We start from the raw sequence: 24,182 nt of genomic DNA on the forward strand, positions 1-24,182 counted from the left end.
GGGTTTGGCAGGGGAGGTTCTGACGCCCAGAAGGGGGGGGGGGCGGGGAACCATCTGCAATGAGGGTCAAGTGTCAGAGCCGGAGACAACTATAAAGATGACTTTACAAATGGCTAAACAGAGGCTGGAGAGGGGAAGTGACTTGGCCAGTGTCACATAGTCCGTCAGGGGCAGGTCCAGAGCCATGGCTGCATGGAGGGTGACCCAGCGTGGTACCTGTGCCCTCCAGCCTCTCGTTTTGAGCAGGTGGGTAAGTCAGAGGGTGGGAGCAGATTCCTTGGATTTCCACGTCCCCTGAGTCGCGTCTGCAGGGCAGGAGACCGTCCTTGCCATACACCCGCACCTGGGCCCCTGGAGAGGGTGATATGAGGGTGCCAACTCCAGGTGGGAGCCCTGTGTGCTGACTTCCAGGCAGCCCCCTCTCCGGCCCCCTCCCCAGGGCCTTCGGGGGGCCTGCTGCCCTCACTGGCAGCCCCGCCCGCAGAGTGTCTGGACGGGTTGGACTGAGCTGGGTTAGGGGTGGGTAGTCCCGGGTCTGAAAAGCTAGCACAGAGGGGCCAGTGAACAAAGCTGGAGGGGTGGAGCTAAACGGATGTGGCCCAGGACCTTCGGAGCCCCCGGTGCCCCCCTCCCCACTCTGTGTCCAGCTGTTTCCCTGGCCAAGCTCTGGCTGTCCCTATGTGGCCCCTCAGGCGGTGAAGTTGTGAATCACGGTGTTCTTCATTGCACATTTCCTCCTCTTGCTTTTTGATCCTTTCTTCTTCTCCTTTGGACTCTCTCTCTCTAGGTCTCTGTCTTGTTCTCTGTTTGATTCTTTCTGGGCTTCTCTCCATTTCTTGGGGCTTCTGTCCTCCCTCAGAGATGCAGTGGGAAAGGGAGGAGCTTTGGAGCTTTCCCAGGATGGGCAAAGGCCACCCAAGGGAGTGGAAGAGGGAAGGGTGTCAGAGTTGGGTTGGGGGCAGAGGTGACTGTGGTCACAGCTCCGGATAACACAACTACCCAGAAATGGCCAATCTGGTGTTTCTTTTTGCTTCAGTCCCCTGGTTTAGATCTCTGCTATTTCTCGCTACAAAGCACGCTGCTGGTTTTAGGGGCCCAGACTATAGAGGAGAAAAACTGAGGCTCAGGGGATGGGGTTCAGGGAGGCCAGAAACTACCTGGGATCTGGGCCGAGGCTGGGGGTCCCAGGATGGCCCCCTGTAATTGCCCTTCATCCCAATTCCAAGTCACAGCATTACATGGGGAATGAGGAAGGATTAAAAAAAATCTTACGGATAAAAATAATATCAAATACAGTAAAGTTTAAAAGTCTTATGGGAATACATTCCCTCAGAGAAGACTGACCATATTTTATTGGGAGTAATAATGATTCCCGACCTAACCTGTAGGTAGCACAGCAGGCACAGACCCTGAGTGGGACCATGGCGCATCTGTGCACGAACACGTTTGCATTCTCCAACTCAACGCATCCTTGTAATAACCTTGAAGGTAGGCAGGACCAGAATCATCCCCCGGAATTGGTTCGGCAAAGAAACTTGTCCACGTTTGTCTGGCTGGCAAGTGCACAGGTGGCTCCAGGATCCACACTGCCTGGCCCCGTGGGAAGGGGTCTCAGTCCAACGGTTCTTGACTTCCCACGACCCCAGCACACATCCGCAGAATGCAGATGCCTCCTTTGACTGGGCTAGCCCGTGATGGCTCTGTGTTGCTTCATGGGGGCGCTTCAATCTCCCAGTCAGTCCAGGGCCCTGCTCTGTGGAATGAGGCAAGTGTGACCTGTGCATTGGTTTGTGTTTAGGGAGCAAGGGAAGAATTTGCCCAAGTCTCATTTCTGCCCTGTCCTTGAAGACCAGCAAGTGAGGCTCTGCTGATGCCACAACCCTGGGAAGAACAGGTGGAGGTCACCTTGACCTCACCAGCCCTGGGGAGGGCAGCGGGACATGGCACAGAGATGCCTTTGTTTCCTCTGCTGCAAGTCCCTTCTTAAGGAGAGTTCCTGTTGTGCGGGAGCCAGAGGGGAGGGGAGGTGAGGGGAAGAGCCTTCCCAGGAAAGCTGGAGGCATTCCAGGCAGGATCTCTGTGTCCAGCAGAGACAGGAGAGCTGAAGCCCTTGGGCTCTTAAACGTCCTGTTTCGCCTCCGCCCCCAACCTCGCCTCCGCGGGCCTTGTCCACCTCCATGCCAGCTCCCGCCCCCAAGGCGACTGGAAGGGCCCGCAGTCCCATCCTCAGCGTCTACCGCATCGCCAAGGCCAGTGCCCCTGCCTCCCTCTGAGCCTCCTCACCCTGGGGCCTGGCCGTAGAAACGCTGCCCCCGTTCTTGTTCGTTAAGACAGGGCAGGACCAAGGGCAGGTGTGTGTGTGCACAGGGTGAGGAATTTTGTGCGGATTTGGCACAGGGGACAGAGCTGTGGGGTCCTGCGGGAAGCCTGTTCCCTCTTCCCGCCTCTGTCCCCATTCCTCTACCACTCTTCAGGGAAGTCAATTTACAATGAAGTCACCAAGAGAACACAAGGCCATCCTGCCTGAGGCGCAGCAACTGTCCTCTGTTTCTGGGAATAGAGTGAGAGGAGGAGTGTGGCACTGCCAGGTGGGTGGGAGGGGAAACCCTGCCTTCCTTTGCCCAGTGGCCCTACCACCTGCCCGGGGAGCGAGGCAGGCAGGACCGGGAGAGGAAGGGGCGAGGCGGGGGCGGGGGTGGGGGGGGCGCGGCGTCTGGACCGAGCACGGAGCCCGCGGCGCCTGCCGTCCTGAGGAGGCCTGGGCCTGGTCTTGCTCCCACCGCCTCCACAATGACTACCGGGCCCCTCGGCCCACTGAGCTGGTTTCTCCTCCTTCCAGCCTAACAGGAAAGCTTTTGTGGCTCCGCCAGCCCAGTGTCCAACCTCAAGCCCTCTGGGGGTTGTGTGGGAGAGGGCTGAGCATCTCCTTCCCTGCCACCCCCCACCGCCCTGCCACTTTCCTTTGTCATGACGTGGGAGGGTGGGCATTCCCTTCTTCCGGTCTCTGTTTCTCATTGTTCCCTGGTTTCTTACTGCACAAACCCACCCACATCTTCCCTACCCTCTCCCCAACTCCAAACCTCAAAAATAGGCTCCTCAGCCCCAGGAGCAAGTGGAGAATATGAAACCAAAATGAAGAATAGGCCAATGCCCAGTCCCCTCCTCACTGGCTGCTGGCCTAGTCTTCGAGTGCTGCGGCCACCGCTCCCCCCACAAGCCTCCCCCACAGGCACGGGCCTTCGCGGGCCTCCGGGCGTCCGCCAGGCAGTCCCCCCAGGGCACTGGCTTCTCTCAACTCCAGGCCTTTGCCCCCTCCATTCCACCTACCTGGAATGCCGTTCCTCCTTTAGCCACCTGGTGACATCCTCCTTATCTTTCACAGGGTCAGTGTGGCATAGGGAAAGAATGCAGAGGCTCTGCAGTCCCAAGGACCTGGTGCAAATCCCGGCACTGCTTTGTGACCCTGGGCACATAAATCTGCCTCCTGAGCTGGGCTAGCCCCTCTATAAAAGGAGGAGGGCAAGACCAATCCAGTCCCAGGATTGCTGTGAAGACTCACTCAAGCGGCTAGCGCATAGTAGGCGCTCAGAGACCTTGGCCGGTAGAGCTGGGCATTTTCTTTTCCGCATTCCTGTAGCCTCTCAGTTCTACCTGTATTGCAGGCCTCTTTGTGTGGCCCTAACCAGTAGCCTAAAGAGGTGTGTCCCAATGTTTGGTTCAAATTAGTGGCTGCATAGACGTTTGTTAGGTTAATGGAGATCTCTAGAACAGCACAGGGCTACCTCAAACTCTGACGGTTCAGAGAGTCCCTTGCACTTTGCAGACCTCTGTTTCCCTCTCATACCTCCTGACCCACAGCACCCAGAAGGTTCTTTCCTCTGCCGCCGTGGCCTCTACCTGCTCTAGTCCTACTGACCTGCTTTTCTGCTCATGGCAACAGCAACAGCAGCCTCGTCTTTGCCTGGCACTGGGCTGATTTTTGAGTTCTCAAACCACCAGACACGCCTGCAAGACAGTGGCCGCGGTGATACTCAGCTGCCCCGTCTGTGTCAGCCCCGCCTGCTCTGGATAACGCAGCATTGCCTGAGGACTCTGGGAGAAGAGGGCACAGTGACCCTGTCCCCGGAGGTGGGGAGTGGAGGGGCGGGGGCTGGGGCTTTCCAGGGAGCCACTTTTTTGGCTCTGGCTGGAGGGGAGCCCAGGCAGGTAAGGCAGACAGGGATCAGTGGGAGAGCAGCGTGTGAGAATTTCCAGGTGGCGAGTCCTACAAGAACGTGTACATCCACCCCTTGAATGCCGTCCCCCTACTCCAGCCCCAGGCCCGCCCCCTCCTGGCCCGGCAAACTGCCTGGGGCTGGGCTGAGGTTAAAAAGAGAAAAAAGTGTTCGTATATCAAGTACCTTTTGCAAACCACGCATGATGCTTGGTTACTTTCATAATCACTCTCTCTACTTTTTCCTTTAAAAAAATGTTCATTTTCCTAATGTTTTAATAAGCAGCACAGTATATGGTACAAAATTTAAAACATTCAAAAGGACATATGGTAGAACAGCTCGTTTCTCTCTCCTGGCCTGTCCCCCGGGCCCCCTCTGCAGGGGCAACCACAGCTACTAGGGTCCTGTGCGTACTCCCAGAAAGATTCCGTGCATTCACAGACACGCCCCAGACTTTAGCGCCTGCAACTTACCCTGAGGGAAACTGAGGCCCTCCGAGGCGTGAAGTGCTTTGACTAAGGCCATACGCCTGGCAAGTTGGCAGAGCTGGGATCTGGAACCAGGTCTAACTGTAAAATTTAGCTCTTTTCCCCACTCATCCTCCGCCAGGAATAAACCCTGGTGCCAAAGGAGCACCTTCTGAACCACTGGTGGTGACAAACCTCTAGTCTGAGGCCCTGGGGACCAGGGGTCTCTGCCTTCCTGTCTGGTGAGTATCCAGTGCCTCCTCCTCGTGGCTCCAGGGGCCTGTACCAATTTAATAGGGAAGAATCAGACCCGTTACGGAAGAAGGGAAGCTCCTACGTGTCCTTCCTTGGCTGCCGTGGCCAGTGGTCCCCCAGGGCCAACCTGATTCCTGGGGTCCAGAGAGGTCTGGAGGGAGAAGCTAGATGAGTGTGGGTCTCTGGTTAGAGAGGATTGTGGTTGCGGTTTCAATTACATTTCCAGAAAATGACTTCGTGACCTCCCTGTAGCGGGGTGGCGCTGGGGGGGCATGTGAAGAGGGGGACCCGTTGTTCTCTGTGGCAGCACGTGATTGTTCCCGGGAGCAAGGGAGGGAGGCTGGAGTCGAGCCCTGGCGGAGAGTAAGCCAGAGTCACGGACAAGGCTGCCCACCAGACCTGCAGGCTCTCTGTCCCTCGAGCCTCTTTCTCTTCTGGGTCAGGCTGGCGTGGGCTAGGTAGGAGGTGACATCAACTCTGTCCTGTGGACATCTCTTCATCTGCAGGTAGTCCTCTGGGGCCTTTCTTTTAAAGAAAAATATTTATTTATTTATATTTTCCAAAAAAGATTTTACTTATTTATTTTTTTAGAGAGAGGGGAAGGGAGAGAGAAAGAGAGGGAGAGAAACATCCATCAGTTGCCTCTCGTATGCACCCCAACCAGGGGCAAAACCTACAACCCAGGCATGCGCCTTGACCAGGAATTGAACTGGTGACCTTTTATTTTGCTGGACAACGCTCAACCAATTGAGCTGCACTGAACAGGGTGCCTCTGGGACCTTTCTCTATGGGCTTGCTATAGGATCTTTCTGGATTCTAGCTTCCTGTTCAATTTCTTTCTTTCTAGGACTCCTTGTGTGTCATGTCTCAGTCTGGTGTCCGCTCAGTTTAGGGGATTATACCCCTGAGACCCAGGAGAAGAGAGTGGCGCCTCATCTGAAATGGCAGGTAGGCAGAGATAAGTATTGGACCTTCTTTCCTGTCTCAGGTTGACAATATTCTTGTTTTGCTGAGGTAATGACCCAGAACATTCTGTCCTTGTCTGTGCACACGGCCAGCCAGCTCTATCTGGTACCTCGTGGTCAGTCAGATATGTGCTAGGAGATGAAGAATAAAGAGTCTTCCCAGCCCCACCCTGCAGAGCATTCAGACAAACTCCCTGCGGCACAGCAGCTGAGGCAACTGGACTGAGTCCTCACCCCAATCAGTCCTAGGAAGAGGGGGGCAAATCTTAGCAGTGGCTAAAAATCGTTGTAATAGTTAACCACTCCACGGTGCATTACAGCACTGGAAGCACTTTGTATGCATTACCTCCCCAGAATGACACGAGGTAGGTCCTATCAGTATAACGATATCACAGTAAGGAAATCGAGGCAGAAAACTTGCTCAAGGTGACACAGCTCAAGGAGTTCACAGTGTGCCTGGTTTTAGAGCCTGTGCTGGTAGCTACTACACAGTCCTCCTGGTTTCCATTTCTGTTCCTAGAGCACAGGGTTTGTTCCTCCAATATTTATTGGGTGTCTGCTCTGGCCTGGGCATGAGGTAGGCGTTTTAGGGGGAATGGGATCTTGTGTCTGCCGTTGGGGGTAGAGAAATACGTAAACAAATTGTCTTTCAACATGAGAGGCGCCATAATAGAGGCATGAAGGTGTGGTGGGGAACAGGAAGGGCGAGGTTCTTACTGCCTGGAGCAAGTGTCACCAAAGAGCAGACATCAAGAGGGCAGGAGGACATTCCAGGCAGAGGGAAGAGCGTCTGCGCAGGTTTGAAAGCTTACAAGAAAGAGAAATGTGGTTGCCCTGGTGTGGAAACATCGTGGACGGTGTCTGTCAAAGAGGTTGCCAGAGAGCTCAGGGCTGGAGCTTCTGTCCAGCTTCCTGCTCAGGCCTGTCCTGCTCTGGCCTCCAAGCTCCCTGAACCTAGTGTGTGCAAAGCACTATGCCAGGTGTTGGCCCAGAGCGTGGGATAGAAGCAGGAGCCTGGGTCAGGGAGAAGGGCTTTGTGATCAGCTACCGACACAAGGATCTTTGTGGCTGGTGTTATCCTGGAGGTGAAGGGAAGGCTGTTGGGAAGAGCTGCCAGAGGAGGATTATGGGAGAACTTGGGGACTTGCTGATCTGAGTCATCCCTGGACAAGAAGATTGTCAGATGGTAAAGAAGGGACCTCTGTGTGCATGTGTGGGGTTCTTCTCCTCCTTCTGCCCCTGCAGCTGGGGCTCTGGAGATCTCACATGCCTTGCTTCGGTGCTGGCCCTTGGAGGGTTGCCAGGGAAACCGTTGGCCAGCTCCCGAGATGTACCCAGAGGAGAGGAGAGTGGGTGACTCAGGCTGCCTTCTCAGACACCGCACCCCCTCCCCATTACATGGAAAAGGGTCTCAGAGACCGCTTTCCCCTGGATCCTATCGCAGTGACCCAGCTTATTCTTCCTTTTTTGGATAGAGCCGTCAGCCCCTCCCGCAGCTCTGACTGGTGGGAGCTAGCCAAATTCCCCAGGGAACAGAATGGTCTCAGAAGCCCCTGGCCCCCATAGATTCACTCCGGAACAGTGAACTGATCCAGTTGGCCTTAGTGAACGTGAAGTGCTGTGTCTGTCCAGGCTTTCCGCCATCTGGGTGGTAAGCGGCAGGAGCCCTGGCTGAAACGCCCTCCTGGGAGCAAACCCGGGATAATTATTGATGGGACAGCGGCGGACTTCTGACCTCGGCCTGGGAGGGACAGGACCCAGAACGCGGGCCTCAGCCAAGGGGGAAGAGAGGTGGGCGGGCGGCGGAGGGGGGCAAGCTCCGCGACACAGTGACCACAACAGTCCGGCCAGAGCCCTGCTAGTGGTGGTCGACACTAAGCAAAGCAGCATGTGCTCGTGCCCCGTGGGACCTGACTGGGGAGCCGAGAGGGGAAGCCACCCCAGCTCGGCTACGAAGGGCTGCGCGCGGCGCCAGCCCCCTGGAGCGTGCAGCCACCCCGGGTGCGCGGAGCGGGATCCCGATCCCTCCAGGGCGGCCGCGGAGGGGGTGCGAGAGACCGCGGGGCTCGCGAGCGCGCTCCAGGCGGAACCAGGAAGCGGCGCGCGCCGGCGCGGCAGGCGGCGCGCGCGGCCGGTCTCCGCGCGCGAGCGGCGCGCGCGCCCCCGTGGGCCCCGGCGCTAGGAGAGTCGGCGCCCGGAGCCGTCACCCGGGCGAGGATCCTGCGCAGGCGACTCCGTGCGGCGGCCCGGCCGAGAGAGGGAGCGAGCGAGAGGCGGGCGGGAGACAGCCGCTGGCGCCCGAGGGGCCGAGCGAGGTAGGAGCTGCGGGACCGGTCCTGGGCTCGGGGCCCGGGGGAGAGACCGGGGAGTCCTCCGGGCGGGGCCCCGCGCCCCGGCCGCCGAGACGCCCGGCAGGGCCGCGCGCCGCCATCGCTCCCGGGCAGGGAGGCGGCCGCGGTGGCTGCGCGCTGGGTGAGGGGCGGTGGGGGCGGTGGGGGCGGTGGGGGCGGTGGGGGCGAGGGACCTGGGAGCGCGAGGGGCGTCGCGTGGAGGCCGCGGCGGGCGGAAGGTGTACAGCCTAGGCGGTGCAGGCGCGCGTGTCTGGGGAGGGGGCGTGCGGGACCGCGGCGCACACCCCTGAGAGCCCAGAGGACTGCCGTCGGCCACTCACACTTTCCTGGTGCAGTTCCGAATAGCCCCCGCCGCGTTCTGGCTTTTCCTTCTTCTATCAAAAGAGGTATCTGCGACTCCCGGGGGTGGCGTGAGCCCGGGGGTGCCCGGTGGGGTGGGAGTTATTAGCAGAGCTTCAGGGAACAGTGCCTTATAAGGACTCAAGGCAACAAATGCGAAAATTTCGATGCGGCTCTGGGTGCGGGACCCCACGTCAGGACCCGCCAGGCCTGGGCTCGTGCGCCGTGGCAGTGGGATGCAGCGTGCTCTTTTTTCCTAGCCCACGATAGAGAGTAAAAAAGTGCTCCCAGCGTCAGGGGAGATACAGAGAGTCGGAGGAAGGGGAGTCGTGTGTCACAAAAGCTGGTCTGAGGCTAAAGGAATCTGGCAAGACGGTAAGGCTGATCAAAGAGGAAAGAACTTGTGTGCAGCAAGAAGCGATTGCAGACACTTGTAGCCAGCCAGCCAGCAGTGATGGAAAATGCAACGAAGAAAAACAAGTACCAGCTTTCAGGAAGATGAGATTAATGAAAACCACAAGAATTTTAAAGGCAAAAAGAGATAGCAGTCCTCTCTTTCCCAAAGAGCCATGCCCACGTTTTTTTCCCTCCTGTCCCCTGTGGTCCTGTCATAGCTTTGTATCACATAAACAGTGCCAAAAGCGGGTCACAGAATGTTAGGTCTGGGGAGGACCCCAGCGATGATGCTCCATACATTCTTTGATGGTACAAATGAGGAAACTGAGGCCCAGATGGGTGGAGCGAGTGGCTTGCACAGTGCACACACAGCTGTGTGGTAGTTCAGGGACTGAAATGTCGGCCTGAGGATTCTCAGATAAGTGCTCTTCCCAAAGCACAGTGAAGCAGTAGGTGTTTGCCTACGTACAGTTTTATAAGTTGACTCTCAAATGTTTTGGGGGAATGCCCTTTGAAAGGCTAGCATGTCACCAAAGTATAAACTGATCTTACGTCTTTTTTTTTTTTTTTTTTTTCAGTCTTCAAATGGTGTTTATCATCTGCTCGTATCTTAGGTTTCCAAAGTGGTTGGATAGCCGCCTAGGCCATAATAAGCTTTCAGCTGTTGAGTATATTATCTCAAATAATTTTGTTATCATTCAATTAAGATAATAGGGCTTTGCCTCTTTTCACAAGGCTCCTCTGTTCTTAAACATATGTTTCTATTGTTTATAGTCATTTGCTATAGTTTTTAGGAGAGGATATATTTTATTTAGTGTGCCTTTCATATTTTTTAAATTTTATTTTGTAAGACTGTGAACATTGGATTGGTCCTGATCATTGCAAATGAACCTCCACCATTTGAAGGTTTATTTTTAAGGCTCTGATGTTTTGCTTGTGTTGGTACCAATTTCCATCTCATGGAAGATCACAGCCATTAGAATTGAGAGCGTAAATGGGAAAGGGGCTGCTGATTCCCAGAAAACTTTACTGTGTGACAATTTGTAATGTCTGTCATGTTTAATTAAAAGAGCGCCCCACCTTTGGTCAGGTGTTACCTAGTAGATGACTTGTTTTCTGTAGCCTTTGCAAGATGAACATTTCAAGCACATGATTGAGACATAAAGGAAAGAATGAAGAGACCTTTCTTTAAAAACATCAGAAAAAAAAAAAAAAAAGAGTTGATTCCTATCACCAGCAGTTTGGTTATTGCATAACTTGGTGCTAAAGTCTACATAAAATCTTCGCTGTATCCCTGTATATCCAGCTAAAGAGTGTATCCCACCTTCTCACTAGTTCCTGCCTTTTCAGGGTTCACATTTTTGCCAACAGGATGCAAATATGGATTATGTTAAGAAATCTAAGGTGGATGTGTTTCTTAAATGGGCACTTCAGGATATGTGCGGTGGAAGAGGAAAACACTGCTATCATTGTTTGGAGGGTTACAACATAAATATTTTGGTCAGCACTTCCTATTGTGCCCCAACTTCTCATTTCATCTTCATTTTCTTGTTCCCAATTGGCTTTTTGAAAATGTTAATTATATATGCAAAAAAAGCACACCAAGACTAGTAAAAGATGTCAGTTATTGCTCTTTTGGGACTTATGTCAGTTTTTTAAAAGTTATAGTAAAATTATTTCAAGTTATATTAAAATTATTTGTGCCTTATGTTAGGTTTATATTTATGAATGTTTTTGTGGCGGTTCATTTGGCTTATTTTTAAAGAGGTAGGTAATACGGGTAGTCTCATAAAAGGAGGATGTTATAAGTAGGGGAATTATATGCCCAAGATTTGATTGCAGGTTGAAGGTAGAATAAAAAAAAAGGTAACTATTCTAGTGCACTACAAACACGTAGGTATTCGTAAAGTACTCACAGATTTCTGTACCTTCTAATTACCCGTGACACATTTTTCCTTTCTATGAGAGTACAGATTACCGCATTATTCCTACAGAAGGAAGCAAAGACCTCCCATTTTTATTAATCTGTTTTGAGCATTTGAAAGTTATTCTTTTAAAAAGTTACCTGATAATTCTAGGTTACTGAGCTCTTCAGAAAAATGTCCTTTTACCACATAATAAAGGATCCAAATAGTTTGGAACTTAATAAAAATAATCTGTTAACTCTAAAGTATCACTGTCCCCAATTTTGTGTGGTGTTTCAAGGAAAAAACTTTTCTTTAAATCTGAGCTTTGTTAATAGAACTGTTCTAAAATCAGAAGTATTTTTTCCCCTGTAATGTTGGAAACACAAGTTTTATGCTTATTTGTGGGAATAGAAAGTCAAATTGAACAATCTAGTTTCCATTGATCTGACAGTTTTTTTGTACCTTTAAATTGTGAGCATCACAGTGATAAAAAGGTTTGGTTTTGTTTTGAAAATTGTATTCACTCTTAATTAGCATGTCCTTATTTTAAGGAGACTATTGATGTTGGATTTTTTTACATTAGTGATGATTCTTTACTACTGAAAAACCTAAGCCAGACTGGAGAAGGTTTTATATCAGAAGATTTTATATAAGCTATTTTCACTAATCGAAGAAAGGAGTCATTTACAGGTGTTAGATTTTTAGTTGATTGAATGAGACCCTCACTTTTAGTGGTTTCAGAGTTTTAGATGACGTTTTATTACTTTTGTTAGTTTTGGTCACACCCATGACTTCCTTGGAAGGTATCTTTGAGGTTTGGTTTCCTTTTTTTTTTTAATGGTAATATTGGGGTGGGGGTGCTTCCTGTTTGTATTTTCAAAATTAGGTCCGCACATGAACCTTCAGAGTGTCACATTTTAATTTTAAACAAAGACAAGCATCAGATGCCATGTGGTTTGTCTCTCACCTGTTGCACTGCTTCATGACAGTTAGCTACTAAGTCCAGTCTGGATACCTAGTCGGGAAGACAAGACATTCCTCGGTCTTTCCACAATTCTCTTCAAGGTTTAGCAGCCTTGCAGGAAAGGAAATCTTAACAAGAAGAATGCAGTTAACAACAAAAAAGGGGGCTGCTGCCCTCTGCTTCCTCCCAGTAACCAAACAATGCACAGCACTAAGATACAGTTGAAACATGTTACGTGGGACCTTGGATGTGAGCCTTTAAAGAAGGGTTGCCCAAGCTTTATATGACATAGAACCCCATGGATGAAGCAGGGACAGTAGCAGTTCTTCTGGCTTCACCTGAAAGCCATGCAGAATGTTATGAAGGAGTTAAGTATTAGAACAAAGAGAAATTTAGGGTATGGTGGTAGAATTTTGGAGGAATCACCCTGAGCCGTAAAACTCTTCCTTGACCCTCCTGAGTAACTTTCATGTGCTGGGTTACCGTTTGTGTAAGTGTTGGAGTATGAGTCGAGGAGAAGTACATTCTTGAAAGGAGTGTGTAATAATATTGTTTCAGTGATTGAAGCTAGTGGTCTCTTCTGGGCCTTCAACTAACTTTATTCTAAGAAGTGTAATAACTAAATAAACTCTTAACTAAATTGGCATTCAAATATGTTCACAGTTTAGGGCTGCTTAGCTCTCCTAAATTTTCTTTTGGATGACAATACTAAAAACAGTACTTGCATTAGCATGTATGCAGTTATACATTATGCAATTTGCAAATAAGTTTAATACATAGAGTATCTTAACCTCCCATTTCCCCTCCAGTATTCAAGAAAGGAGACATTATAATTTGTCATATACTGAATAGTTACTTCTTTGGGTTTATTCCTAATAATTACATCCATTCTCATGTATTATGACACTCTTGAAATGAAAAATACATATATTGATTAATAAAGAACATGTATTTATCTTTTGGAAGCCAGCTTGCAAAATCTACTCCAACACTCACTGTCCATTTATTCTTACCTTGCCTTTGGCACTCTGAGTAACTCTTTTTATTTTCCCAGATTTCTGCTGTGAAGAGAAATATTTCCATATTCTATGCACTGCTAGTTTTCTGAAGTGCTTGTGCTGACTCATTTTTTTTAATATACTAAGATACAGAGTATGGTTTGAGAGCACTAATGAGATTCTCAGAAAATATGAAAACTTTCCTTTCTGACTCGTTAGAAAGGTTGGGGAAGACAAGGGGAAATACATCAATGAGCCAGTCAATTATTGTTATTTGTTGGGATTCATTTGGTGACTAATATTTTCAGTGCCCATCAGGCTAGTAAAAGTGAATTTGGCTTTACTCTTCAAACTTTACTCTCCAAGGACAAACCCAAGGGTTTTCTAATACTGCTTGTTTTCCCTTCATAGGAGATTTCTTTCTTTCTTTCTTTCTTTCTTGCATATGGGAAATTAAGCTGAAGTTAACAGTAACAGCCATATCCATGATTTGAATAAAAACAATGATTTACCACTCTAGGCTATAGCTGAGAAGATACACTAATTATCTATATAATCATTATTATGCCATCTTTCAAAAAGTGATCAGAAAATTCATTGAAAAGTAACTCAGATTATGTCCAAAGCCTAAAAAAGTACAAAGATAATAAAAACAATACCTAACGATGTCCACTTACAGGGCCAAGCAGACACTTGGAAGTTCTTGCTGTGTTTTAATGCATTATCCTCGGGGTGGGGTGGGGGGGTGTTATCCTCAGTTGAAAGATGAAGAAATGACCACAGAGAAGTTAAGTAACTTGTCCAAGGTTACATTGCCAGTAATGACGGGGCTGGATCCAGGTCCAGGCCGCACTGATTTGAGGCTGCATTCCTAACCCTTGCACTGCAAAGGAGCGCAGGCAACTGTGACTTGGCAATAAGACAGTGGCTTCTTTAAGGCATGCATTTATGTGTGTTCCGAAATAGACTCTTGTTTTTTTTAAATGAAAAAATTTTTTGTATGTTTGGAATTTTTTAAAGGTATGAAGATGATAAGTATTGAAACAGAGAGTCTTAATTTTAACTGGAAGCTGTTCTGTGGTGTTCTTCCGCCAGCATTGCCATCTATTCGTTCCAGGAGAAGAGCTATAAGCTGTCTTCTTGGTCTGTGTTTACAAACAAAAGGATCTTCTGTGCCAGTGTGGCATGTGACATAGCGTTTGTTGACCGAGGACACAAGTTCCCAGCTCATTTTCTTTACAACTTTACTTTGAAAGGATTTATGGTCCCAATGGTGTTTCATCAAAGCTTTTGAGAGCCACTAATTGTAATTTCTGAGATAGAAGGACGTAAGAATTTCAGTGTGAGTAAGGGGGAAAGGCAGCTGAACAAACTCCTGTGTTTAGAGCTATGCAAAAGGTCATTAGAAATGAGTCTCAGAAACGTATTCCTTTTCATGTCTGATGCTTATTTTCTCTCAACACTTTTCCTTGGAGGTGGATTGTGACGTTAAACCCTGGAGATAGAACTCACAGTCCTGAAGGGTCGTGATTGGAATTTGAGTCAAGTCAGGGACGAGAAGAACTTCAGTTCCCTGAGCAGAGAGTATCAGCTAGTTCAGATAAACAGAGGATGTTCGCTTCCAGGATTGTCAAACTGTCACCTTTGACCAGGGTTGAATTTTCTTTGAATGTTGACTAAAGTTACGGTGTCAGTGGAAAAAGCTTAATGTGAAGTATCTATAACTCAGAATTTCCTTATGTTTGTGTCGGTGAGATCCTACAATTAAAGGTTTGTGTTTTTTTTTAATGTCTGTTGAGTTTTAAAAGTCTTCAGTGGGGTTTTCCAGCCTTTAGGTGAGAGTAAATTAGAAAGTTTGTGAAAAGCTATTTTGTGTTGTCTAAAATTCACAGCCTGTAGCTGGTGACGGATCAGTATGGTTTTTAAAGAATGGGATTTAAACGTCCAACCTGGGGGAAATGTTTTAACTGAGCTACATCCACAAATGCTATCGCAGTATTTATAAGAAAATGTTGAGCACTTAATCTGTTGAAGTACTAAAAATAGGAATTTATCAGCTTTATTATATAGCATTCTTCAAGGTATTATCCATAGTTTAGGTAAAAAGATCTCTCAGAAATGTTAATTGTATTTTTGTTTTGTTTTGTTTAATATTTCTAAAAGTCTTTTGCTCATCTTTTAGGCTTGAGCAAAGTAGCAAACTGGAGTTCTACAGAAATGTACAGCTTTTTACAGAATGTAATGGTTGGTTTACGCTGTGGGTTTATGTTTTTAGGATTTGTGACCTGTTTCTGGTAGAAAGTGAGGGAGAATTATAGTGAGAATTGGACATTGTAGAGCCTCACTCCAAAGGTATGGAAGGTCTTAACACAGAGATGCAGTGCAATTATCCCTTCTTTTTATGGTGGTGTTATTGTTTCAATTTTGTAATGATAAATAGAAACCCTGACGCTTATCCTAAGCATATTTTAAAGATGAGTTTATCTTGCAGTTAAGTTTAAATATCAAGTAAAAATACTAACTACATTGTAACACGAATAGAGATTGGCCTTCCTCTTTAACTGTTGAAGGTATCAAAACAAAATGGAAAACATTTGGCTTCCTGAATGACATGACCACAGTTAACATGCTGAGCTGGTGATGAAGACTGAGCCCTTGATTTTGCAACACCAGAGCAAAGCACGTAAGCATAAAGGAATGGGTCCTTAAGTAAGATAACTTATTACCTGAAGCACACGTTTAAAATTGTGCCCTAGAAATGTGACATTGTCAAAACTGATGGTTTTGAATTTTTATTACCCAAATGTGAACAGTCTAGCTTGAGCAGAACTTAGCATTATGTTCCTGTTATATTTATAGGTAAATTTGAACAGGACAAACTTAAAACAGTGGCTTTTATGCAATAATTCATGAAAGAATGTATTGCGATTCACACACCGATATTAAAAACTTCTTTATGTTCAAAATGTCAGAAACCAAAGGTAAGTGACAAAATGAGAAAAATGTTTTTAACATATAGGACAAAATGTTACGGGTTAATATTCTTATTGTACAAAGAATATATATAAATGAGAAAAAGATGGTTCTCCCAGTGGGAAAATGAACAAAAGAGGAAATACAAATGGCCAGTAATTATACAAAATTGTGTTCAGCTGCACTGGAAATCAAGAAATGCAAATAAAAACAATGACACAGTTTTTCCAGTTAACAGAATTACAAAAACTAGCAATATTGAAAAAATATAAACAGTGTTGCTTAGGAATGTGAGAGAAACTGACACCTTCATTACTCATTGGTTGAACTGTAAATTGGTGCTTTTTTGAACTTTGATATATGCATTGAGAGCCTTAAAAATGTGCCTTCCCTTTGACCTAACAGTTCCATTTAGATGACGTAATCTGAAATATGTCCAGAGATTTATATAGTACAGGGGTATGCCTCACAGTGTCATTTAAAATAGCGATGAATTGGAAACAACTTCATGTTCAGCACTAGAGGATTAATGACTAAATTGAGAAATTTCCATACAATGGATTACTATTCAGCCATTTCAAATCATGTTATAATAAATATTCAATGACTTAGGTAAGGTTTATAATATATTACTAAATGAAAAGACAAATTGCAAAGAAAAGCACATACAGTTGTGCTTGGAAAAAAAGAATAGGCATGGAAAAAAGATTTCTTCTTGGTTGTGAGAGTCTGGATACGTGCGCGCGTGCGGGCTTCCTAGTGTTTCCTGTTCATTATTACCTGTTTAATGAACAGGAAATACTTCTGTAATCAAGAAAAAAGTTATTTTTAATGAATGAATAAAGAAAATGTGATATGTGTATTCCACCTTATATTGTATATATGTAATGGAGTATTATTTAACCATAACAAGAGAAGGAAATCCTGCCGTTTGTGACAGCATCCGTGAACCTTGAGGACATTATGCTAAGTGAAATAAGTCAGACAGAAAAAGACAAATATTGTATGATCCCACTTAAACGTGAATCAAAAAGAACCAAACACACTCACAAACACAGCAGATTGGTGGCTGCCTTGGGCTGGAGCTGGGGGAATGGGTGAAGGCGGTCAAAGGGCACAAACTTCTGTGTAAGTCCTGGGGGCGTCATATTCAGCATGGTGACTGTAGTCAACAATAATGTATTGTATATTTACTTTAAAGTTGCTAAGAGAGTAGATCTTAAAAGTTCTCACCCCCCCCCACACACATATACAAATTGTAACTATGTGATGAGTGTACTAACTAACCTTATTGTGGTAACCATTTTGCAATATATACGTATATCACATCACCACATTGTATATCTTAAACTCACACAATGTTATACGTCAGTTATATCTCAGTAAAGCTAGGGGGAGAAGTAATTTTTAAAGTAACATTTGTGTGTTGATTTAGAATAAGAAACCTGCTTTTGTCTTCAATTAGTGATTCCTTTTTAAGAGCAGAAAAAGGATTAGTTTATGATGTTTGTGTTAAATATTTGGCATGATATACTTATTTGGCATGGCTATATGACATATTTTGTTGAAGAACTGTATTAAAATCATTATCATTGTATTCAACATTTGCAGAGTTAAAATAATTTGAACTTGAGCAATGAGTTATTTCCTATATTTGGTGGAATACTCTGTAAATTGATGGAGAATAATATTGTTTTCTCAATATGATAAAGAAATTACATTATTTTACCTGTGTATGTGCTCTGCTAAGCTACCATTCTTTTCATGTTGAAGGTGTGTTTTTTTCAACCTTTGAAAAAATTGGCTTAGTTTATTTTAACTTCTTACTACCCTGAACATTGTATTATTTCAAAATATTTTCTACATTTACATTTGTACTGCTTTCTCTTTCATGATGATACCAACAAAGGTTGCTAGGTTTCTTTTTCTTATAATTCTCTTAGTCACACTTAATGACTTCTCTAAATATTTATTATGGTATTCATTTGGGAATATCTGGTATGGGAAATCTTTAACTCTCTCTTGGGTATATGTCATTGTTAATACAAAAGACTTGTGTTCTGATTTAATTAAACTTAAATTAAGTAGTTTCTTTGTAACCAGATATAGTGTTTAAAAGCATTTGAACATTTTAAGGAGTTTAAAGGAAAAAAATGAAAATAAATTATAAGTTGATGTTTTAGAATTCTGGAGCACAGGTATAATATTTAGGTCTTATCACTTTGCAGCAAATAAAATTACAGTCTTTAAAAAATACGTATTTTTGAGCCCAGCAGACCTACTTATTTTGGGTAGAAGTCATCTTAGTAAAATCTACCTTAACTTAGATTACAATGCCTTGTAAATTATTGTAATGAAATCTGCTGTAACAGAATTTTAAGTCAGTTTTGAGACTACTGAAACATAAAAGAAATCATATAGTATCTTTTAATGCTTTTTAAACCTGAATCCGCAAGTAGTTAATTCGAATTCATGAAGATATTTTCACATGCTGAATATAAAACTATAAAAAATATTGCCCAGTATGCCTTCATTAATAAATCCTGTTGATTTATGGTTCTTTTACTTATCACTCCTTACCTCTCTGCCTCCTGAAAATGTGATAATCTCATTTAATCCAAAAATATGTTTAACTTTGGTTTCTGTTTATTTGTTGCTGATTCCCCTGTAATCTGTTTTGTCACTGTGATTGTTGCGACCAGTTAGACCAGTTTCTTCTTTTATGTATCTGAGTTGTTTTCACCAAACCATGAGGTATATAAATAATGTAAACTGGGACCTCAAATTCAGCATCATATATTTTATAATAATGGCATCACTTATACAATGTTTTTAAGTTAATATATAAAATTATGTATTGCTTTTCCTCATTAAAACTGGTTACTTGTTTGTGTTACTTGTCTTTGTCCAATTTGAGAACTTGGCTATCCTCTCAAAGATAAGTCTTTTTTCAGTCCATAAACCTGAAGGTTATCTCTTCAAATAGTTCAAATGTATGTAAGATTCAAAAGATTCAAAAAAAATTAATAAAAGATGCAAACATATTTCGTTTGAAACTCTTTAATCTGCTTTTTGCCTCTTAGCTCCTGGAAGACTTTTTGAAGTTTTGTGTGTGTGTATGTGTGGGGGCAGGGGTGTGCTTAAAATACTTCCAAAGTGAATAAAGAAATGTATTCCAAAATTTTATGGTAATTTGGCTACCAATTAAGGTAAGACTTAGTAAGTACTAAGCAAATATTTGTTGACTAGTGAATGAAAGGGCCGTACAGTCACATTTGCTTTTTAAGGCAAAGTTAGACAGCACCTTGACCCATTAAACTACATATGCCACACATATGCCAGTGGTTCTCAACTATTTGGGGATTAGGGGACGTTTTGAGACTCCAATGAAACCACTGACTCTCTTCCCAGTAAAATACACACGCACATAAACTTTTGCTTACACTTAAGAGGTTCCCGGGCTCTGGGTGCAAGCACCTGAGACAACCAGCTCCCCATCACCACAGGTGATGGGGTTAGAAAATATGGAGAAGAGATAAATAATCCACATACATGGCTAAAGCAAACCTTTTGTCTGATCTTGTTATTCAGGGGCTCAGGGAGACTGTGTCCTCAGAAACGGTGAATATCGATCGATTTGAACATTTTAAGGTATTCCGTTGTATCACCCTACCATAATTTAGTCAATCTGTTAGTGGGTATTTAGGCTGTTTGCAGTTTTTCACTTTTCTAAACAATACCTTGGTGCATATCCTTGGACTGAGTAGTTTTTGTGTTGTTTTTTTTTTTTAATATTTACCAGACCATCTCCTTAATGTAAGTTCTAGAAGTGGAGTTGCCAAGTCATTTGCATAAATAGTGCCAACAGCCTTCCAGAAAGAATGTCTCAGCTGATATGCCCACCAATAACTAGTGTGTGAAACAAAATTATAAAGGGTAGTTAGGTTTTATAAGACTGTAGCTCACCTGAGCTTTTTGGGTTTACCTAGGGATTTTTCATCTCTTTATAACTTTGTTTCTATGAGAAAATATTCTATGTTCCAAACAACAAACACGTCAATGGATTTTGAAATATAATTTTATTTGTAAAGTGATCAAAAAGAGGGTACAGGGCAGAGGCTGGGCGTTGCTTGTTGTTTCATTACGGAGTGGTACAAGGGCCTGAGTGTTGCACTTGGATACATCAGCCTAAATTGCTTTTTGTCACCTGTATGACCTCGCTTACAACTGTAGAACTAAAACAGCCCGTTCTGTTTTAGATAGTACTCAACTATCAAATTACTTTTAGACAGGGTTTTTGCTTTGTTTTGCTTTGGGAGATGTATGTCTGTTTGAAACAGTTTTCCTAGAAAATAATTGCATTCTTTTGGTTCTAGCTGCTACTCATTTTTATGGTATACTTAAAGTTGAGGCTTGGAATTTGGGGTTTTCTAGTTACAGACGAAATTTTTCCTTTCAAAAGAGAAGTTTGTCCCTCCTAATGTTAGTTTGGTCTTAGGAGGCACCTAAGGGAGAGGAGTAATTTTTAGTTCTCGGTGAATGAGGTGATGACCACTCTGTGTGTGGAAGACTGGACAAACAGGGTTTCCCAAGTCCATCTCGGTAGAGATTCTGGAACCTCCAGTAAGGCCCTAGTCCCAGTGCCCCTGGTTCTTCAGGCCTTCTTAATGATCTGTTTAGATCTTTGATTCTAGAAGGAACCTTTGAAGAAATGAATAGAACTTCTGTGTTGTTTCGAATATTGGCTGATATCTAAGCCAAATTAGTTGGCTCTTTGATGTCAAATAAAACATCCAATGTCGTTCAGTAAGGTGGGCTTTAGGGACCCCTTATTTTAGAATGGTGCCAAAAGCAGGTTAATTATTACACTTGGAACATTCCAATGTACTTTACTGAATGTCATTAATTTCTCAATAAAATTGAAGATTATTTCCATAAAGGAAAAATATTTTCCCTATATAACATGGCAACTTTTTAGAATATTTAAAATATTTCCTTAGATGAAAATTTAACGACATATACCAAAGTGGTTATACTCCAAGGAGTCTGATTCTGTCTTAAAATTCATTATCCTCATTATATTGAATAAAAGATTGTTGTGTAGACTTGAGAAATAGGTGGCACATTTTCAGATATTTCAAAATATTTTTGTTACACCTAGGTTTTCACTGTGATGACATTTGTTGTTTTAGTAGGATTTGATCTATATTTTATTCCATGGGAAAAAGAAGAAACGATGTTTGCTAGCCACCCACCACCTGTGATTCTGTGCATTGGTGGGTAGAAACTCGAGTCCCATTGTGAATTTTTAACTCCATGCTCTATATTTTTAGTGCCTTGTAGAGACTGAGTCTGCAAATCATCTTTGAAAGAGAGATGATTTGATTGTGGCAAGCACGAAAGTTATCCTCTAAATAACACTGTGTATGCTCGGGGAAAAGCTGGGCTAACACCACATTGAAATGACCCTAACTGTGGAATCCTTGATTAGATCCTGTTTGTTTTGCACGTACTATATAGCTCTGTAAAGATGATCAGCTTTCAGCAGGGATGGACAGATGTCCTGGTTTCATAAGAAATTGCTTTCCTGTTGCCAAGCCTTTCACAAAAGCCAGTCATCACCCTTGTTATTCTGATTTTGATCCTTTGAAAATTTTTTTTTCCAAATGTTGATTTGAATGCACAGACTTCATTGTTTACCTGTAAGGTTCTATAGTACTCAAGTGGTATCCTTTCTCCCCCAACAGAAGTAAAAAGAACATTAAAAACAAAAATGAGAAAGTAGAGTATAGACTGTGTTTATTTAAACTTTCAAGTATTTAACAGTACATACTAGAGTCTAAGTTCCATAAAATTCATGTCCACTCTGTTCCCTGCCATGTCTTCAGCACCTGGAAGAGAGCCTGACATGTAGCAGGTGCTCAGTTAAGCCTTCATTAAATAAATACTTCACTGTTTTGTGAGAAGGCTGATCGCATCCATTTGTTTATGGCAGGCAGATGCTCATCTCTGATAATAAGCGTGGGTTGGTGTGGAAGAGACCTTCATTCCATTTATTCCCCTCTAATCTCAAGAGAGGGGGTATTCAGAGACGGCTTCAACCCTCGGAAGGGCTGAAAGCTTGCCTGGTACTGTAGGAGAAAGAAAAGAGAAAGGGAAGCCAATGCTCTGTTTCCTTTGGATTTCAGAGTGAAGAACTGGCTTTTTTCCCCATTAAATTTTTTTTTAAACCATTTTAACCATTTTTAAGTGGCATTAAGCACATTTACACTGTTGTGCGGTCCCCACCACCATCCGTCTCCAGAACTTTTTCATCATCTGCAACTGAAACTGTGCCGCTGAGCGGTAACTCCCATTCCCCTCCGTCAGCCCTTGGGAACTAATACTTTCTCTGTATAAATTTGACTAGTCTAGATATCTCGTGAGTGGAATCATAGAATATTTGTCCCTTTGTGTCTGGCTTATATTTTTTAAAAATATGAGTCTTTGGCTTGGAGACCTGACAATTTTTCTTCCCCCTGATTTCTAATTTTTGCTTTGTACCGAGACCTAGCCAGTAATGCATACACAATAAGGATCCAAAACCAAGTCAATTCAACAGCTTGTTGCATACCACTAGGGAGTTATTAAAGCCTAGAAAATGTGATTCCTAATCTGTAGGCTTATCTCCAAGTCTTGCTGATAAACCTGCACCGACAGTAATAGCAAAGATTAGTCTTTCTCTGTGTTTCATAAAACAAATTGTTTTCATTGTTATAGCCTGATTAGGAACTGGAAAATTACCAGTACATTGTTGTAATTGTTTATACAGACATTAAGACAAACTACATAAAGGATGGCAGCTATGAAAGAGGTTTTGATTGCAGCTTCATTAAGAAATTATATGTTCATACTAATTTTTCTATTTTCATTGTATTTTTCCTCCTCCCTCCCTCCCTCTCTCCCTTCCCTTCCTTCCCTTTCCATCTCTTCCAGTCTGTCCCTCCGTGTCTGCCTTCCCTTCTCCTTTTTTTCTTATTTTTCATTCTTTTTTCAGTAGTTGCTACAGAGACAACCTGGCCCTGTTATCCAAACATAAATAACATAGTAATGGCTCTGTATCCATCTGCCTGGAGGGAAAAGGGAAAAGAGAGGAAGAGAACTAAAACTAAGGAGGAAATATCCTTATTTTAAAAAAATAAGATAGAAACTACCTTGTTGAGGAAGAAGAAATATACTGGGAGATCTGATTGGTAAAGAAACAGAGAGAGGAGCAGGGAGAGCCTTGGAAAATGATTTGAAAAGCAGCCTCTGCAATATAGATTTCAAGCAGGATCCTAATCAATGGGCAGTTTTAGAGCCTCTTACACTGAACATTGAACGTAGGGCTGGTAAAGTGAGTTTCTACCACAACATCCAGCGCTCACCTGCCCTGGGCAGGTCACTTCTGCTTTCCTCGACTTCATTTTCTCAACCTTTAAAGTGGCGGGTCAATAGCTAGATTCAACCATAAGGGTTTGGTCCGAAGCCATGAGAATATGAAAGGTATTTCTTAAAATTCCATTTTTATGAAGTCTACAACTGCAGGCGTTAGTATGCCAGAGACAGAAGTATTGACAATGAAAAATTTCCCCGTACCAAGTCTGCTCCCAGTGGAGGGGGAAATGGTTGTGACGGAATTCTGTGAGCTCAGTACGCCGGAATTTCTGCGCCTTTCGGGATGCGAGGAGGCTCTTCCAGTCCTTCCCGCTGACAGACGCACGGACATCTACTGCCATTGTCGCCCTGCCCCCAGGCCTTCCCACGTGTAGATTGCCAGCATTTTGAAAGTTTGCTAGTCTTAAATAGATTCTTGCGTTTTCCATGCCTTGTCACAGGGCCAGTTCAGTGTGCTTTCATTGGCACCGAGTTTGGTTTTCTTTACGGCAGCAGCTGCTAATTAGTGACAGCTTTTGAGCGAGCAGCTTGTCATTTTTGGCAGGGGTAGGGGACATCCATAGCAATTCAAGACTATATTTTCATTTGCAAAATTTACTTTGCTACATGGAAATACGTCTTGATTAAAAAATAGTCTGTAGTGAAACATGGCTGTATTTACTGAAATAGCTTCATGAGCTGGCACTTGATGCCGCAGTTGAAGAACCCTCTGGAGATAAATAACGGGTTCAGTGTCTATCAGACCGAAGCCATTGGTCCCTGAGTCATCCTTCCAACGTTAATTAATCTACCTTCTGGACGCGGAACTTTATCCTCTTGTTTTGGCACAATAATACATCTTTCTGGATTGTATTTGGTAGTGCACATGGTAACCGGAGGAGTGAATTGTTGATAAACATAGTGCTTTTCGTTTCTGCTGAACTTCTTTTTTGAGACA

General features: G+C 44.4%; 1 protein-coding gene across 5 annotated transcripts in view; it reads left to right on the forward strand.

Annotated features, from left to right (window-relative positions):
• The first annotated feature begins 5,866 nt into the window (after positions 1-5,866).
• The window catches only part of LOC129086955 (signal transducer and activator of transcription 5B), a 58,641-nt gene continuing 40,325 nt past the window's right edge, over positions 5,867-24,182 (forward strand). For 2 of the 5 annotated variants that reach the window (XM_054593701.1, XM_054593700.1), the window contains exon 1: positions 8,050-8,216. The gene's annotated coding sequence lies outside the window, so the exon portion shown is untranslated. Of the gene's footprint in view, positions 5,885-8,049; positions 8,217-15,415; positions 15,540-24,182 lie in introns of those variants that run through there. The other 3 variants (XM_054593704.1, XM_054593703.1, XM_054593702.1) reach the window with 3 other exon arrangements.

The sequence above is a fragment of the Pteronotus mesoamericanus genome, unplaced genomic scaffold, assembly GCF_021234165.1.
Source record: "Pteronotus mesoamericanus isolate MK-2021 breed Mesoamerican mustached bat unplaced genomic scaffold, CSHL_Meso_final scaffold_476, whole genome shotgun sequence".
In the NCBI taxonomy this organism is placed as follows: domain Eukaryota; kingdom Metazoa; phylum Chordata; class Mammalia; order Chiroptera; family Mormoopidae; genus Pteronotus; species Pteronotus mesoamericanus.